This window comes from Pelodiscus sinensis, chromosome 5 (genome assembly GCF_052426305.1).
Source record: "Pelodiscus sinensis isolate ZL-2025 chromosome 5, ASM5242630v1, whole genome shotgun sequence".
NCBI classification, from domain to species: Eukaryota; Metazoa; Chordata; order Testudines; family Trionychidae; genus Pelodiscus; species Pelodiscus sinensis.
Window position 1 is genome coordinate 120,513,022 of NC_143056.1, and position 18,654 is coordinate 120,531,675.

The window sequence follows — 18,654 nt, forward strand, 5'->3', positions numbered from 1 at the left end:
AATGGGCCTTGAGCACGTTGGGACAGTTTGGGGGCTAAATCTGAGTTTGTGAAAAGTGTGCTCTATTTCAGCCTCCATTTGGAGGGCAACCATTGTTACTTCCTTCCCTACATACTAAAAGTGCCATGTTGAATTATATCAGGACTCTTGTGTTAAGGGTCCAAGACCTCTGTGTCTGACCCTAAAAAAAGGCATCAAAAGGCCCATTGAACAGCCTTCCCTGTTGGGAAAACAGGGGCTGGGATGTGGGCAGAGACGCTGATTTTCAATGACACTCTGCCAACAATCCACTCCTCATGGGCTAGCACAAGAGAGAAGCAGGAAAAGGCAAAATAGACTGCTTTTAAAAAAGACACACGCTCCAGCAAGGGAAAACCCCATCACCAACTAACCTGGAATCAGTGACCATTGAAAAGACTTGGGGCATGACAGATAATCAATTAAACATGATGTCCCAGTACAGTGCTGTGGCCAAAGGGGCTAATGCAATCCTTGGATATATTAGCAGGGAAATAGCAGCTAGAGTTATATGAACTCTGTATCTGGCACTGGTGTATCTGCTACTAGAATACTGTGTCCCATTCTGGTGTTCACAACTCAAGAAGGATGTTGAAAAATTGGAGAGGGCTCAGGAAACAAACCCAGAGAACAACTGAATGATCGGAAAACATGCTTCAACTCAATGAGCTCAATTGATTTAGCTTAACAAAGATTAAGATTTGATCACAGTCTAAGTGTAACTGCTAGCCAAACAAATATTTGAGTACAGTTTTGTCTGCTAGACAGAAGAGTCTATAAGAAGATCTAGTGGCTGTAAGTGAAAGCTAGACAAATTCAGACTGATAAGGCATACATTTTTAACAGGGAGAGCAAACAGCCTCCAATTAACTGGCTCTGCAATATATAGAGCAATGCTAAATCAGCAGTAATGTAAGGAGAAAGGATTTTTTTTTGTTGTCAAATACAGCAGAAGCCAATACAAGAAATAACTTTTTCCATTAGAGGGGCTCAAGAAAAAGATCCAGTATAACCTATGAGAGAGCAGTGGTGTCATGGTGCCCCAAGAACACAGAAGCTACCCAAAAATAACTGTGTCACAACCACAAGACTGATAAACTCTGAGCCTTCTTTGTTCATGACCCTGAATCCATTCATTTTCATATTCTTGCAATAACATTTTCCCCACCACACACCATAAAGAAATAACTCAAATTCACCTATCTGCTAACATAAAACTAACTATATTGATTAAACAAGAGTGGCCCTAGATGAGCTGCCAGCAACTGGCGCTCTAAGTGAAACACGCGATCGGCGCCCCCACCTCCAAAGCCCTCAACGGCTGTTTATCTTGGCGCCCTAGGCGACCGCCTAGTTCTCCTGTATTGACATGCTACCACTGTGGTTAAATATTAATTGAGCATTAACCACTTTTCATAGTTTGTTTCCACTATTGTTTTCTATTAGTTTGTTACTTTCAAATACTTGAGAGCAAGACATTTCCTTACTAGTTTTGACCTTTTATACTCAGCAAAGATAATTGCTTTTTCATACAGCAGACATTTTCTACTAACTATGTCTTTGTAGTGGTGCTGCCTAAACAGAGGACACTGTTTTGCTATTCTTCATTTCTTGCCAACAATAGGGAGTTTTAAAAACCAACACTAATAAAAGTACATTTAAAAATTGAGATTTACCCCCATCAGATTCTACCCTCTGCAGCAAAGAAAAGACCCAATTTTGGACTTGTGCTACTTGACAGACTTGAAAGAGTCACTTTAAAGAACATGAAAGAGTGTAAGTTGTGTACAGAGTTGGTGTACTGCCCTTTCATAGCTAGCAGCCTTGGGTTCAAATTGCTGTCTTTGGTCACAAGGGAAAATTCACATATTACAAAAAGTCACTATGCAGCTTGGTACAATTAACAGCTTCTGCTTGGGACTGAAATAACAAGATGTAGCATGCTAGCACAGAGGAAGGATTGGCTTGTCTTTAAGGAACTACCTTGGGTCCAATTCCTGATGGACCTGGGACAAGTCAGTTTTATTCTCTGTCCCTGTCTGGGCCTTGGAAGATGTTAACTATGTGTTAACATCCCAGTGTAGACAAGGCGGTGTGTCATTAACGTGTGTTCAACCGATTAAAGCTGTTAATACAGTGTACTGGTTGAACCTCTGTGGCCTGGGATTCTCTAGTCCAACAACATCCATGGTCCAGCAGGACCATGTATATTGCAGGACTAGAGAGCTCTGGTGGAAGAGGTTGCCAGCGGCTGGGAGCAGAGCCCGCCGGTGGGGCCAGCTGGGCAACAGAGTCAACAGCTGGTGGGGCTGGGAAGATGGCAGGGCCACAGGGACTCGCAGGACCGCTAGAGCCCACAAGGTTGCTGGGATCCCTTGAGTCCACAGGGCTGCCACAGCCAAGGAGCTAGGGGAGCAATGTCAGGTGGTTGGGGAAGCCCAGCATGGAGGCTGGTGCCACCCCAAACCTTTCCTGGTCTGACCAACTCCCTTGTCTGGGACCAGTCAAGTCCCAAGGATGCCAGACCAGGGAGGTCCAACATGTAGCTCACTCCCCCATTCTAAAGTAGAGGTAACAAGACTTTCCAGCCTCAAAGGGGTGTATAATGATTCATTCACTGATGTTTGCATGGTGAGCAGATCCTGGCGGGACAGAGTTATTAGACAGGTGTAGGTGCAGTCTGGAGCATGCTTGTTGTCACTAGTCAGTGGTGCCAGTTCTGTTTCCATGAGCATTAAAAGTCTCTCATAAAACTGAGAGGAAATAAAGGGCTACATGAAATAACGCCCAGTACACAATTAGCCAAGCAACATAGGGCATTCCAAAGCAAATGCTAAAATCAGCTCTGCCACGTCTGAAAGGGATGCAGTAGCATTGCCAACTGAGTATGAGGGATGTTAAGAAGTGGGTATTTAACTAATTGAGTAGTCGATAGAATTTGTATTGACTACTTGACTAGTCGATAGGCAACCGGCTCACTTCTGGCTCGCGCCAGGTCCAGGACCAAACCCCGCTGCAGCTCTGCAATTTAAAAGGCAGTAGGAGCTGGGCAGCCTGCATCCCAGCCCCTACTGCGTTTTAAATTGCAGAGCCAAAGCAGGGTTTAGTCCCAGACCCGGCGTGATATTACCCAGCTGGCTGTAGTCCCTGTTCCTCTCCCCGCTGTTGCCTCTCATAGAGGCAGCAGTGAGGGAGGGGGGCAGGGGCCACCATGGAGACAGTGCTGGGTGGAACTGGCTTTTAAGCTGGCTCCCTCCAGCACCGGCTCCTGCTCCCCACCCCGCTTGCTGCTTCTGATACAGAGGCAGCGGAGGGTGGGGGAGATGTGAGTAGTCAATTCAACTACTCCCTTACATCCCTACTGAGTACTAGAAAAACTTCCCTTCAAATAAGATGATTCGGGTTATAGGTATTTTGGTAAGTGCAAATCTCTCGACAGCTAGAAGTTCATCATAAAAAGTGATGGCAATCAAGGAAATATATTGCCATATTGCAGAACGTCTCTCACACACACATATTCTAACATTTAAAGACATCATCCTAGCGTGTCTGTGCCATGTAGCCCAAGCTGTCAGGAGAAACATGGGCATGTTGCAAGCTTTTAACTAAATTGAAGTTTAACCCATTGAAACATTTCACAGCCTCTCACACACAAAAGCAAGTTTTAAATGAAGACCATTTTATACGGCCAACAATTTCCCCTATGCTTTTAATTTTTATTTTTGAAATAATTTCTGTGCAGATAAAAGCTTTTCTTATCCAAGAACAGAAAGATGCTTTGGCGTTCAAGCACAAGATTGGGGCTCAGGCAACCTCAATTAAATTCCTGGTTCCAGCACTGGTTTTCCGTGTCCATTTGCCTCTTGCCTTCTCTCTCTGTGCCTCACTTCCTCATCTGTAAAATTAAGATAATAGCATTTCCTTTATCACACCTTTCTTAGTTAGAGCAAGGACTAGCTCTTACTAGATGCACGTACAGCACTTCACAGAACATGGCCTTGATCTTTGTTAGAGCCTCTAGAAGCAACTGTAATTCAAATATAATAATGAACACCAACAGTCTCTTCTCTGTGCATCCTTCAGTAAGCCTCTCAGACTTGCATCTGTGATAGCGTGGAGCTATTGTTATTCAAATTCACCATTTCAACCTAATTGCAAATTTAATATTAGAAGCTTATTAAATAATCATATAGGAGAAGGTGGGCTAGGAAGGGGCAAGTCCTTGTTTCAAAACACATATCTATATTATCTCCAAACCTATCAGGAATAAATTATACTTGCACTGAAATGTTCTCCCCTTGCTGCAACAATTTTGAGTTTCTACAAACAAAGATCGCCAATGGCCTATTGAGGCACAATAAGAGCTCATCTTTGGATTCAGAATGCAAAGCCTAATATACCCTCACACGTTTGCAAACAATACTGAGCAAGGACAAAATGTTAGGAAGTATAACGATGATGCCAATCATCTAGGAGCTCTTTAAAGGTTGGTAGTAAAGAAAAAGTGGAACTAAGAAGGAAGTTATCTCTGATATCACAATTTCACCAGCCCATGAATTTGTAATGGGTAGGATTCATTCTTCAGTCAGTATAAATATAGTAACAATACTCTGAGTACATGGATTAAAAGACTGATACTTCTTTAAAATTCCTCTGGTTTTAAAACTCTTCTGTGAAGAAAGCATCTTCTAAGATGTGGAAGCAGTTCACACTGATTTGTCCAAAAGATGCTGTTAGAGGCTACTTTTAAAATGCAGATTTGTATTGTAAAGAACCTGCAGTTATTCATTACATTTTTCTATTTTGGAGCTGTATTGTGATGGTGTCTAGAAACCCCAATCCAGGCACACTCTTGCTAGATGCTACATATACAAGTAATAAAAAAGTGTATGAAATTATTATAGCTACTTCTTATTTGAATTGCCTATCCTCTAAATTCTCTGAACAGCTGGGACCATATTGTGTGTTAGGTACTGCACACACAAACCAGTATAAGAGAAAGTTCCTGCCCCACAGAGTTTATGGTCAAGAGGCAGATACAATATTTGTACTTACTAAGCAGTTGATGATAAATAGTTTTTCCAATCACAAACATTAAAAGTTATAAGTCAGGCCCTTCCCCAGAACCATGGAGTCTATGTTAAAAAATCACGGGATTATTTTTTATAAAGAGTACATGTAGGGCTGCTATTGTTTGCCTTGTGGGTTCTGGAGACTTTAGGAGTCACTTGTATCACCTTTTAAGCTTTTCCATGCGACCATAAGCAGCAAAACCTTTCAGCTTTTATTAAAATGTAATTCTTACATAATCATTTAACTCTAAGAGCTGGGACTTTAAGTAACTCATCCAATATTGCAAGACTTTCAATGAAATGATGACAGCTGGCAACATTCCATAGTGGAATCTGTGAAGGGCAAGCAACATTCATTTTGTGAGCAGTCTGCATGCTCATGGATTATTGGCTAGTGAGATGTATCTTCTTTACACATTAATGTAACTGTCCCAGACGGATACACCTAAATATATACATGTGACTGATCCCCATGCGAGAAGTGACTCTGATGTTTTGGCAGGCCAGAGGACACTGCTCTTCCTAAGATAGTTTGCTACAGTGTACAGGGATAGGGGAAGGACCAAAGAAAAAGAAGAAGTGGATTTGCACAGAAAATTACAGCTGCCACCGTTTAACCTTTATAACATACGTTCCTTGACCTACAGTAGTACTATTTCCCACAGAGGTACCCACAAGAACACAGAGTAAATAATTGTCTTTGTTTCCTTCTTCTCTTCCTTAAATGAACAGCACATTGTGTAACCTGTAACTGTCATTTAGATTTGTGCCTTAATAGCAAAAGGAACAGGGGCTGCCTATGAGTCAGCAATGATTATAAAGACTCTGTCTTCTGAAGAGAAAAAAATCCAGAAATCTTTGGTCATGGAAAGAGGGCATGGGAGAAACCAGCAACCTAAACCATACTATAAATGACTGTAAGCAGTGGTTCCCAAACTTTTCAGCATCACGCCCTCCTTTTTGATTTTTGAAAAACCCTCACCTCCTCCCCTATAAAAACCTGAGCAGGGCAGCAAAACTTGATGGGGGGGTCCCCTTGCATCTCTCCTGGAATTTCTTCACATACCCCCAGGGGGGCATGCCCCCCAGTTTGGGAACCTATGCTGTAAGAGATTCATACAGGCATAGAGAGACATACTGACCTCAGCCACTAGGGGTACAGAATCCAGCTGTTACAGTAACAGAAAAAATAGTGGCATTCACATGTAGAGAAAGTCATGTTTTTACAACAGAAATGTTTGGGCTTCAATCCACAACCAAAGGGAAGTTCAGTTTTAGGGGTTTAAATCTGTACCTACGGACTGTCAATGACGTGGTCCCTGAATTCGGAGGCTCTGATGGCTTGGGAAGTCATTAAGTGTACCTCCACGGCATTCGGTAGCATTATTGTTCACTAGCTGATTGTCTGTTCTTACTTATGTCTAACATATGAAAGCCTCGCTAAATAAAGAATGCTCTGAATTATCCATAGCCTGCAAATTTTCATACATTGGGGACCTCAGATCCAATCTGGCTGATGGCTTTGTTACCTAGAGACTCCACAAAGTTTTCAGGATAGCTGATTTTTATTGCACTCACTGTGCAGACGTCAAATCTGAAACCTGAAAAGGGCAGAGCGGGTGATATGGGGGATGAGAAGTCTATTCCTCCTCTCAGCAGGCAGCAATTCCCCAAAGCATCTCCTTTGTTAGTTCAGGGCTGTCTCACTGTAAACTAATTTTCATCCAAAGGGACGTAAGAGACAGAAAACGCCCATGAGAGGAGGAGGAGATCCGTTTCTAAAATGGCTTTGCACTCGACACCCGCAATATGGAAATGAAAGATAAGGACATCTAACACCCAAGAGCTATGAAAACAGTGTACAGTGAACATGTGCCCACGAGCACAGGCAGTGCCTAACTCTCATTAATGCTAATGGGAGTTGAGCATGCACAAAAAGGAAGACAACAGAGCCACTGTTTTCACACTAGGTTGTAGGGGAGGGAAGCACACGCTGTTCAATTTTCCTCCAACATCTTCAGGGAGAGTCCATTACCGTGTTCACTTAGAGAAAATGAAATGGAACAGAAGCAGGTGCCAGTTAGCCGAAACCATTCACATTACAACATCATTCCACAAGTCCCTATCTGTAACTGCATTAATTCATGCCTCAGCTGGCCCAGATGAATAAGGCAAGCTGAATACATTAGCAGGCAGCAAGATCTATGGCTAAACAACAGTAAAATCATAAACAAAATGACAAAAACAAAAAACAAGTAATAAAACTTGCAACAAAGAGACAGTAGAAGGAGGCTCTGTGAAACTAACTGTGAAGGATCAAGAGCATATGTCCTCTGGGATGTATCACAAACGCTCTCTCCTAAGACAGGAATGCATGCCTCAGCTACCAGAAAAGGGTGGAATAGCTCCCAGCTGGGTTATTTCTATGTGGCATCCACAGCCACTCAGAATGCTGGGTGATATTTGATGGATGACATCAACAATACACTCCTTCAGCCCTATGGTTCACGAATACGTTTCCACCACTCATTCCTTCCATCACTGTTAAGTGTCATCTCAATGTACCAGGAACTACATTTCCCCCTCCCCCCCCCCAAAAAAAATAGTCCAACCACAAGACAGGGTTACAGAGCCAAATCCTCAGTTGGTATAAAGTGCTGCAATTCCACTGATGTTAACAGAGCTACCCTGATTCATACTACCTGAGAATCTGATTCATTGCACAGGCCAATGCTAAGGCAGACATTTTATCTGTAAAAACAGGGACTGTATTACTTACATTCCTGTCAGAGGGTACCTCTACACTGTGGAGCCATTTTGGGATACCGGAAGTATCCCAAAATAGCTATTCCACATCTATTGAAGCAGCCCCTTATTTAAAAACAGATTTTGAAATAACGGGCAGCTTATTCCAATGCTCGGTAACCCTTATTCCAGGAGGGTTAAGGGATATTTTGGAATAGAGCATTATTTTGAAATTTGGCGCTATACAGACAGTGCCAAATTATGAAATAAGCTATTTTGAAATATAATCGAAATAAGCTACGCAATTTGCGTTGCCCAAATTGTGTATCTTATTTTTAGCTAAGGGTGCTGTGTAGATGCACCAAGAGATACATGGAGGTCTTATTTGTGAATGACCACATCATAATACTTTGAAAATGGTGAAAGTGTTATATACTGTAAGACTGATTATTACTATTGCATTCAGCTACTTCAAAATATTTTTAATAGTGCATCTTTCTACTGAAGTCAAATCCATACAGCTTATGCAAATCAGCCCCATAATACACGTCTAAGATACATTCAGATACATTCACTTAGTGCACTAATCTTAGACTTATTTTTATTTTGTCATAATTCTCCAGCTATGTTATTTATGTAGCACAATTTAAAACTCAGAACAGCAGGGAACAAAGCACAGACCCTAAGAAATTAAAAGACAGTCATTTAAAACTGTTACCAGTGAAACACAAACTCAGTGTGCTGGGAAGCTATAGTAGACAATATGGACACAGGGTTTGCCCCAGGGACCTTACACTGTAAGGCCTGTTCTACCATAGGTCAATCTAAAGCAATTTATGTCGGCCTAACTCTAAGCGTCTACACAAAAATGTAGCTCGCGTACTATACAGTCTTAATAATTCCATACCCCTTAACAGCCCCTTTACCGTCTTAATAACTCCACCTCCACAGGAGGCACAGAGCTTAGGCCGGGTGTGGGCAAGATATGACCTGCAGACCGGATCTGGCCTGCCAAGTCATTTGATCCAACCTGCAGCTTGCCCTGTCAAGACCCTGAGGCTGTTCAAAATGGCTGGCAGTTCCCCTCCGCCAGGGCCATGTGACATCTAGAGGAAGCCGTTAGTTATTTTAAACAGTGAGGTATGCCTCTGGCAGGAGAGGCAGGAATGAGACACTTCATGTACTCCTCTGCTACCCAAATCCCGAATGGCCGGGAGGTGGAGGAGCATGCAAAGTCTCCTACGTCTCCTGCCCTAGATCACCACCCAAATTCTCTGCACACACATCTCATCCCAGGTCACAATTCCCTCCCAGATCCTGCACGCCCTGCTATACCCCTCCCCCAGGTCAAAATTCACTCCTGCGCCCCTATTCCCTCCCAGATCCTGCAGCCCAATCCCCTACCCCAGGTCACAACCCCCAGTTCACCCAAACTCCCTCAGACCCCACACTCCTCCTGTACCCCAATCTCTTACCCCGAGCCCCCTTCTGCACCAATCTTCCGTCCCAAACTCCGCAACCACTCCATAGACACGTGTGGCCATTGACCACTTTCCAAAATCTTGGGAGTGCCCCCCCCATCAAAAATTATTGCCCACCCCTGGCTTAGGTCAATATATTTAGGTAGACATGGGGTTAGTGTAGACACTGTGATACTTATATCGACTACTGCCACATTTCAGAAGCTGTCCCATAGATAGTTAAGTTGATGTGAGGGCGCTGACTCAAAGAATGCATGGTGGACATGTTAAATCAATCTAATTATAGTGATGGCTATATTTTGACATAACTTAAGTTGGCTTAATTTTGTAAATTTGCCCTAAAAGCCAGATGGAGATCATATTCGAACACAGTGGGAGTAACACAGAATGGTATTTAACTCAGAACTTCAGGATTTGGTTTAAAAAGGAACGGTAAAGGGGTTAAATTAGAGGCTATGACTACATTGCGCTCTCTTGCACAAGAACATAGGCAAATGAGGCGTGGCGATTAATATTGCCGCACCTCATTTGCATACTTAATGAGCCGCCATTTTGCGCAAGGGGCTTTTGCGCAAGAGCTGTTCTGCCTGAAAATACGCGGCAGAACAGCTCTTGCACAAGAGGGGGTTTTTGCTCGAGAAGGAGCAGTGTAGACTGCTCCTTCTTGTGCAAAAATGGCGTCTCATTAAGTATGCAAATGAGGTGTGGCGATATTCATCGCCGTTATTCATGTGCATATGTTTGTGCGCAAGAGAGCACAATGTAGACATAGCCAGAGGCTGTGTCTACATTGGCACTTTTTTCTGGAAAAGGGATGCTAATGAGACAAGTCAGAATTGCAAATGCCGCAAGGAATTTAAATATCCCCCGTGGCATTTGCATGAACATGGCTGCCGCTTTTTTCCAGCTTGGGGCTTTGCCGGAGAAAAGCGCCAGTCTAGACGGGATCTTTCGGAAAATAAAGCCTTTTCCAGAAGATCCCTTATTCCTCTTAAAATCAGGAATAAGGGATCTTCCAGAAAAGGCTTTATTTTCTGAAAGATCCCATTTAGACTGGCGCTTTTCTCCGGCAAAGCCCCGAGCCGGAAAAAAGCGGCAGCCAAGTTCATGCAAATGCTGCGGGGGATATTTAAATCCCCCGCAGCATTTGCAATTCCGACTTGTCTCGTTAGCATCCCTTTTCCGGAAAAGGGTGCCAATGTAGACACAGCCAGAATGTATAGGCTTCTCAGCTGACTTGGGTTTTCAGGAAGTCTTTGAATTCAGGAGAGTCCTGCTTTTCACCTTGGAACAGGCAGGTTGTTTTTTGACTAGGGGGCAGTATGGGGAAAATAGGAGAAGAAAAAGATAAGTGGCAAGGCTGGCATCATCAGAACAGCAAAGGGAGTAACGTGGAAGTGATACAAAGCAAAAGCCAAGATGCCATTTTTATAAACATTGTCGATAGCTGGTTTCACATTATTTGCAAATCAGTAATATTATTTTGTAGAGAATACAGAGGAAACATCGTGCTTGCTCCAAAGAATTTACAAACCATTCTGTGAATGATTAACATTACACACTGTGGGCGAAATCCTGAGCCTCACTGATGGGATGTTTGCCATTGATTTCAATGGGGCCAGGATTTCATCCTGTGAGTACTTCCTAAAGTCAATAGAACTACTAAGCACATAACTAAAGCCAGGTCTACGTGAGAAAATATTTTCTAAAAAAATATGAGAGGTAGTTGCTATGGAAAAATTAATGCCCCAATTATGTATCCAGCAAAACATACTCAGATATTTGGTTACTATTTATTCAACTAGCCAATTAGCCCATCATAAGACAGGATTTTCAGGTCTCTCCTCCACATTGGTCTTCTCTCCTGAGCCTCTGGTCTCTCGCTCTGTCTCTCTCTCCTCCTCCTTCTGCCTTCCCCCCTCTCTCTCACAGCTCTCCTCCGCCTCCTGCCTCTCTCTCTCTCTCTTTTCCTCCCCCTCCTGCCTCTCATTCGGGGGACCGCGGAGCCCAAACGGCCGTGCTGCATGAGGAGCGTGGAGCCCAAATAGTCGCTTGCGCCGCGTGCTCCCACGCGGCGGCCTGGCTGAGCAGCGCAGAAGTCAGCCGAGCTCCACGGTGGGAGGCGAAGGGGGGCGGGGCAGTGACGTTCACCGCTAGGGGGTGGGGCCTGGAGCTGCTGTCACGCTGCACGTCACCCCCTCGCCCCCCTTCACCTCCCACCGTGGCACTCAGGGCTGACTTCTGCGCTGCTCAGCCGGGCCGCTGCTGGGGAGCAAGTGGTGGAAGTGGCCGCTTGGGCCCCGCACTTCCCGTGAAGCACGGGCCACCCAGAGGAAACAGCCAGCATTTCAGGCAACAGTGCCCCCTAGAGGAAACAGCCAGCATTTTGGTGTTACAGACTCACAGACACTGGGCTACTATATATATGATATTCAGACAAAGTATCTTCACTTAACTCCTGCCCTGCACACACATTAATTATTTTGAATATAAATGTCTGGTCTGCTAGATATGTGTAATCAGAGATTTCAGTCAAATTAATACAATCATTAGAAATGACATGTCATGGATATAGTAATGATGGTCACTCTGTAATATGGATCACCCTGCTAAATGGAGAGACATAATGACTATATTACTGTTGAATGTTTTTCTAATGAAAAGGTCACTGGTGTCATGATTATTGTTTTATCTCTGTTGTTTACATGCCAAGGGTTTGTAAACTTGTTAAAACTTCCTAAATAAATAAACAGATTAAAAGAAGAAATGTTTTTCCAGACAAATTCTCCTAGCATGGTCGCAACTTATACCAACAAAAAATATGCTTTTGCTGATACAAATTATATGGGTTCAGTGAGCAAAATACGCTATAATGGCTAAAGCACTTCTATGTAGGTATAACTGTGTCTATGCTGGGGATGTAAGTGAGTATTCAAGTAGTTGACTACCCAATAAGCCTAAGCTTAATCAGGTAGTCGAGTCAACTACTCAACTCCCCTCCCCTTGCTTCCTCTTATCAGAGGCAGCAAAGGGAGCAGGAGAAGCAGGAGCTGAACCCCAGTCATCCTTTAGGGAGGAAAGAGGGGGCTGCAGCTCACCTCCCCCCATTTGTATGGGAACATTCCCATATTCCCAGGGAACATTCCTAGCTGATCCCCTTTGTCAGAAAGCAAGGGGAAAGTGCATATTTTGCTCTATTCCTCATGCTGGCTGAAGAACACTGGAGGCAGATGAATCTGGACCTGCTCCAGCTGAGCATCAAGCACCCATCCCCTAGCGTGTTTTGTTTATATTGGCTTAATAACTTATTTTTATCTGTCTTTACTAGCAATCATTCAAATCCTACTTTTAATACTTAATAAAGACCCTTTCATTTATTATCAAGCCCAATGTAAATAATTGTTACCTCAGTGGGAGCAACTACTGTTCACATCTCTCGTTCATTGATAAAGGCAAACTTATAAACTTTTTCCGTGTAAAACTTTTATACAGATAATCACAAATTTATTTTGGCATTTGCTCCTTGGGGCTGTGTTCCTGGGTGCTGTCAATGGCCTTATAATTGAGCCCTTCCTGAGCTGAGCTGGTTCAGAGTCTTTATTGCTTTGTTGGAAAAAGGGACTGTTACCCCAATTCTGTGTTTTGGCTGGGGGAGACCAAAGCTTCTGGCCCAACAAGACAGGGTGGTGTGGCACCCCAGAGGGGAGATAGATGGGCTCAGTGGCATGACCAACACACTGGGTGACAACCCCTAGGGGACTCCTGTGATTAAACTTGTCATATGGAAGATTGCACATAACCTGCAAAAATCCTAATATAAACCAGCAAATAAAGTCCCCCAACTGATACAAGCTTAGTAACATTTATATGTTCTAGAGATTCATTAAATGAATTCACTGTTCTTAACAGGTGATTTACTATAATTGAAGGTGCAAAGTTGACCCCACAGAACAGATACAGCAGTTTTTTCACGCTGGCTCACAAACATGCCTCAACCAGGACCTGAAAGGACACCTGCACTTTGTTTCTATTTCAAAAAGTCACGCTCAAAAAACGCTACCAACTTACCGAAAAAAAAGCAGTTCTCTGTATGAATTCGTGATAATTTTTGGTGCCTCTACCTATTTAAAGCAGGTTTTTACTACTTGTTTCCCATTGTAACCTTATTAGTATGTTACAGAGCAGTTATGTGGCTAATTGAATCAATTTGTATTGAGCACGATTAGTCGATAAGGGCTGCTCTGCAGAGCCGCAGCAGGGGTTGCTGCTGGAGCCGGCTTGAGCCGGAACTGAGCAGTCCTGGCTCGTGCCAGCTCTGGACCACTGAGGCTCTGCATTTTAAATATAGTAAGAGCTGCCAGCTGTCCAGAGCCGGCTCATGCCAGGTCCAGCAGCCCCTGTTCATGGCATTTGGGGCTAGCCATGGACAGGGGCTACTGCTGGAGCAACCCCTGCCTGTGGCCAGCCACAGCCACCGCAAACAGAGGCTGCTTAATGGCAGCAGCCTCTGTCCATGGGGTGGGCCACAGCTCCCTGTGGGGACCCCCAGAGACAGGGGATGCCACCAGAGCAGCCTCCCCTATCCCCCCCTCTGCCTCTGATAGAGGCAGTGGGGGAGAGGGGCAGGCAGCACTTGGGAGATGATGCTGGGGGGAACCAACTTTAAACCAGCTCCCCCCCCCCAGCACTCCCCCACAGGCAGTGGGGTGGAGGGGAGCAAGTAGTGCAGAACTCCACTCGACTACCCAATAAGCTTATGCTCATCTGGTAGTCAAGTAGTCGACTACTCGTTTACATCCCTAATTAGTATCAACACAATTATGGAAGAGTAACACAGATTCTATTCCCATTTTGCATGTAATTAATGGTTCTGTTGATTAAGCTCTGATTGCAAAATCTTTATAATTGGTAATGCTTCAGACAGAAAGAACCAAATCTGACACTCAGATTGCAGGTTAGGTTTGCCAGGTAACATAAGAATTAGAGATAGGCCTTATTCTGCACTACATTACACTTCTACATCAAAATAACGCAATGGAATTATACTGGCATAAAAATGGTCTAACATGGGATCAGGCCCAATATCTTTTTTTCACTGGGAAACACCAATTAGTCATTGAAAGAATAAATATTAAACCCTGGAACATCCTTTTATAGAGCTGGCTTACAAATTAGAGACCCCTTATTTTAAGAATTCCCTCTAAACTCATCTCCATAATGCTTCTCCTTGTTGAAGCACATAAACCAAACAGAGCTGTCACACTTGGTAGAAACATGTTCCAGCATATGTAAGGGAGTGGAAGGGGAATACTGTATAGAATTGCAAAGCACAGTGCTGAAATCAAAAGCATTGTTGGTGCATTCTTCAAAGGAGCAAAATCTAAGGTTTCTGGAAGTGAGACACATGATGTAACTAAATGCGGATCAACTTCGCCTAATAAGATCTCAGGAAACAGATGATAGCACACCAGCAGCACGTGATAATTTTATGAATGCAGAGCATGAATAGCAAAGTACGTGTGTATTTTTGTAGCATTACTTTCTACTCCATTGTTGCAGTCTTTATATTCATATTATTCTCACGGGAAAACTTTATCTAATGTTCATTAAGTTTGCTCTGCTCTGCATATATAACATTTTCCTTAAACTGCTGAAAAGTGAGCAAATACCCAGTTTAGGTCAACAAACCTGCTTTGTTTCTCTATGCCCGCAGCAATGTAAAATTTATCAACTCTTCCCCATTACTGTCCTTTTTCCATAACTCATTGTTAATACCAAGGCCCAATAAACTACCATTGAGCCTGACCTCTGACATACATATAAGGAGGGCATATCATCATATAAAAGGCAGGAAATAAATGAACAATAGTACTTTGCATTTATTTGGTACCATTTCATCCTTGCGTCTCTCAAACATTTATTATGCCCCACAAAATCTTGATAAACTTAAAAAACAACAAATGGTCTGGTAGCACTTTAAAGACTAACAAAACATGTAGATGGTATCATGAGCTTTCGTGGGCACAGCCCACTTCTTCAGATGACCAGAGCGTTGTATGTATAGAACCAAAATTAAATAGGGGAGAAGAGGGGGGGGGGGGAAGCAGTGGGTATATAAATATCAAAGGGAAAACCGAGCTGGTATGTAACAGGCAAAACTGATCGTCTATAAGCACCTAAAGACTGGATAGTTAAAAGAAGCAGATAAGGACCATTAGGAAGAGTACTAACACCGGAATCTACACAGACAACCATTGGACCCTTCATTCCAGATACTTTCAACTCACACAGCAACACTGTCATCTTGATAGATGGGAAGCTGAGGCAACAAATGGATTGGGATACGACCAAAGCAAAGAATTCTAGTTTCTGTTCTGACCACTAGATTACATAAACTCTCACCAATAAATTAACCCAGTCCCTTCCGTAAAGGATTCTATTGCAACGACTGTCAGATGGTGGTAAAAATAACAAAATCCAGCAGGGATCTTGGGACCTCTGGAAATGTGCATCTCTAGGTCTGGGCAACTAAAGAAACTGCTCTTATTTCACTGAAAAGATTTCAAGCTTGCAGCAAAGAAGCATCACTGAATGTTATGTGTCTTTCAAAGGTCTTAAAGCCACCCTACCAACTGTGGACTAGAATCCTCTCCTTCTAGAAAGCATGCCAGGGACAGTCCCTGACCATTCAGAAAAACAATAAGTGATACTGTAGCACCGTAAAAACTTATATATACATATATAGTATCATGAGCTTTCATGGGCAAAACCCACTTCTTCCAATGAGAGTGGAGGAAAAAAACCATTTTTTTCTCCACTCTGATCTGAACAAGTGGGTTTTGCCCTCAAAAGCTCATGATATGGCTATGTCTACACTCGCAGCTTCTTGCGCGAGTAATATGCAAATGAGGCTAAGCATGGAATATCGCTGAGCCTTATTTGCATAGCTAATGCAGAACAGCCATTTTTCCAGAAGAGACTCTTGAGCCAGAAGGAGCTGTCTACACTGCCCTCTCTCGTGCAACAAAAACCCTCTTGCGCAATGCCGTTACGCTGATTATTTTCAGGAAGAACGGCATTGTGCAAGAGGAATTTTTTTGTGCAAGAAAGGGCAGTGGAGACAGCTCCTTCTGGCGCAAGAGCCTCTTCTGCAAAAATGGTGGCTCATTAGCTATGCAAATGAGGTTCGGCGATATTCCACGCTTAGCCTCATTTGCATATTACTCGCGCAAGATGCCACAAGTGTAGATATAGTCTATATATGTGTGTGTGTGTGTGTTAGTCTTTAATGTGCTACAGTACTACTCTTTTTGTTAAAGTAACAGACTAGCACAGCTACCCCTTTGAGACTTTAGACCATTCAGAGACCAGCAACTCAAATCAAGGCTAATTTGCATGTGTAAATATGTATATTAGAACTCAGTATTATCTCTTACAAACACATACATCCTCCTCCCCTTCCTCTGTCTAGTGATTGTAAGTGCAGGGAAATTATATACGGCAACTTCCATTCCTCCTCCTTTAAATTTTTCCCTACAGGGCTAGTTCCCACAGATGGCTATAAAAACAGTTAATTTTCCCCACCCCCGGAAACTAGGATCTCACCAATGCATTCAATAGGGCTCAACATTTGAAATAGCACAGGGAACCTCGCCAATCACAGCAGCACTCAATTTTTTGTTTAAATTCTTGCCTTTTTAACCTTGTTGCACAGCCAGGATGAGAAAGTCAATTAGGTTAAACAAGTAGATTATCAGATTGAAACAACAGGACATCTAACACTCCCTAGCCAGTGGAGAGTCCATTCCACATACTTATCCGCTTCCCTCCCCTCTCACAGATCAGTGTTGCTGCTGCTGGCTGAATCCCAGGCTCTTACAATCACTATCTGCCAGGCCCAGTGGCAGTGCTGCCCTGGTACAGCCAGTGTCTGCCTGAAAACGACTGCTGCAGCTGCTTTCCCTGGGGCTGTGGAGAATGGCACCCCAGAGTCTGCAACAGTAGCCCCCACTGAGTTGATTGGAGAAGGGAGCCTCTGAGTAAAGAATGGGACACCTGTGTCCTGCTTTAAGGCTCCAAGTTTTCCCAGTCAGGGAACTGGGGAATGAGACTGTGCTAGGGGGAAAAAACAGCACTATCAATTAGGCTAATGTCACCTCAGTCATAAAGGCGCTCTAAACCATTACCCCCCTTGAGCCACATTGGCAGAGCTGTATGGAGTTCCCCAAGAAGACACAGCACAATGTGACATGAGGTAAATAAAACCTGTTTCCTTTCCTCAGTGACTCACACCTCCCTCTGCTCAAGGCTTTCCTTTACCTTATTCCTTTTGGCTATGACTAGACTATGGAGTTTTTCCAGGATACTGGAGGTATCCCGGAAAAACTCTGCTGTGTCCATGGAACGCATCTGCTCTTCCAACATTTTTTGCGGACGAGCAGATGCGCTTTTTGGGAAGCCCAGTCTTCCTCATTTCACAAGAAAGAGGGGCTCTTCCGAAAGAGGAGGTTTTTCTGAAACTTAGCCCAGTGTAGACAGGCTAAATTTTGGAAAATCCTCTTCCAAAGCAACAATCGGAAAAGGGTACGCAAATTGTGCAGCGCAATTTGCGTAACTTTTTCCAATAAAAAGCAGCAATGTAGACATAGCCTTTTTTCCCTCCCTTCATCTCTCCTGCTTCTCTTTCACATCTGTGGAGCTTTGGGTCTTCCCTCTGCGGAGTACTTTTCTCCTTGAGTGATTTTTAAGACAAACAGTATTTCCTCCTGCTGTGGACCCCCTTTGCCATTGGAGGTCCTTCCACCACCCTGGTTTTCCCCCTTCATCCTTTTGGGTCTCAGCTGGCTTCTCCCTCTCTTTCCACTCAGTGATTTTTTTCTTTACTCTCCCTCACACACACTGGGCATTTATTCCCTTATCCTTCCTAGCTGCTGTTCTCTCCCTCACTCCACTCCTCTCCCCAAACCAGACCACTGTGACGCCAGATGACCCCACAGTGCAGTGACAGAATCTGTCCTCAGCCTTGCTGTTTCCTAACTACAGTCCCCTGCACTCCCACAAGCCAGGACTGCTCATGCCCCTTGGCACCCAAAAGGGACAGGGAGAAATGGAGACATAGCCCCGCATTCACACAGGTCCTGATTAGGGTTGTCAGATTATCTTGTTTTCAACCTGAATGCCCAGTTAAAAAGGGATTCTGAGGGATCCAGTCAGCATTGCTCAACACACAATTAGAAGCTTCACTCAGTGCACAGTCAACCTGTGGAACTCCTTGCCAGAGGATGTGATGAAGGCTAGGACTTTAACAGGGTTCAAAAAGAGCTAGATAGATTCATGGA

General features: G+C 43.7%; 1 protein-coding gene across 4 annotated transcripts in view; it reads right to left on the reverse strand.

Moving 5' to 3' along the window:
* Positions 1 to 18,654, reverse strand: part of TSPAN4 (tetraspanin 4) — a 708,227-nt gene that overhangs the window by 391,634 nt on the left and 297,939 nt on the right. The window lies entirely within an intron of this gene.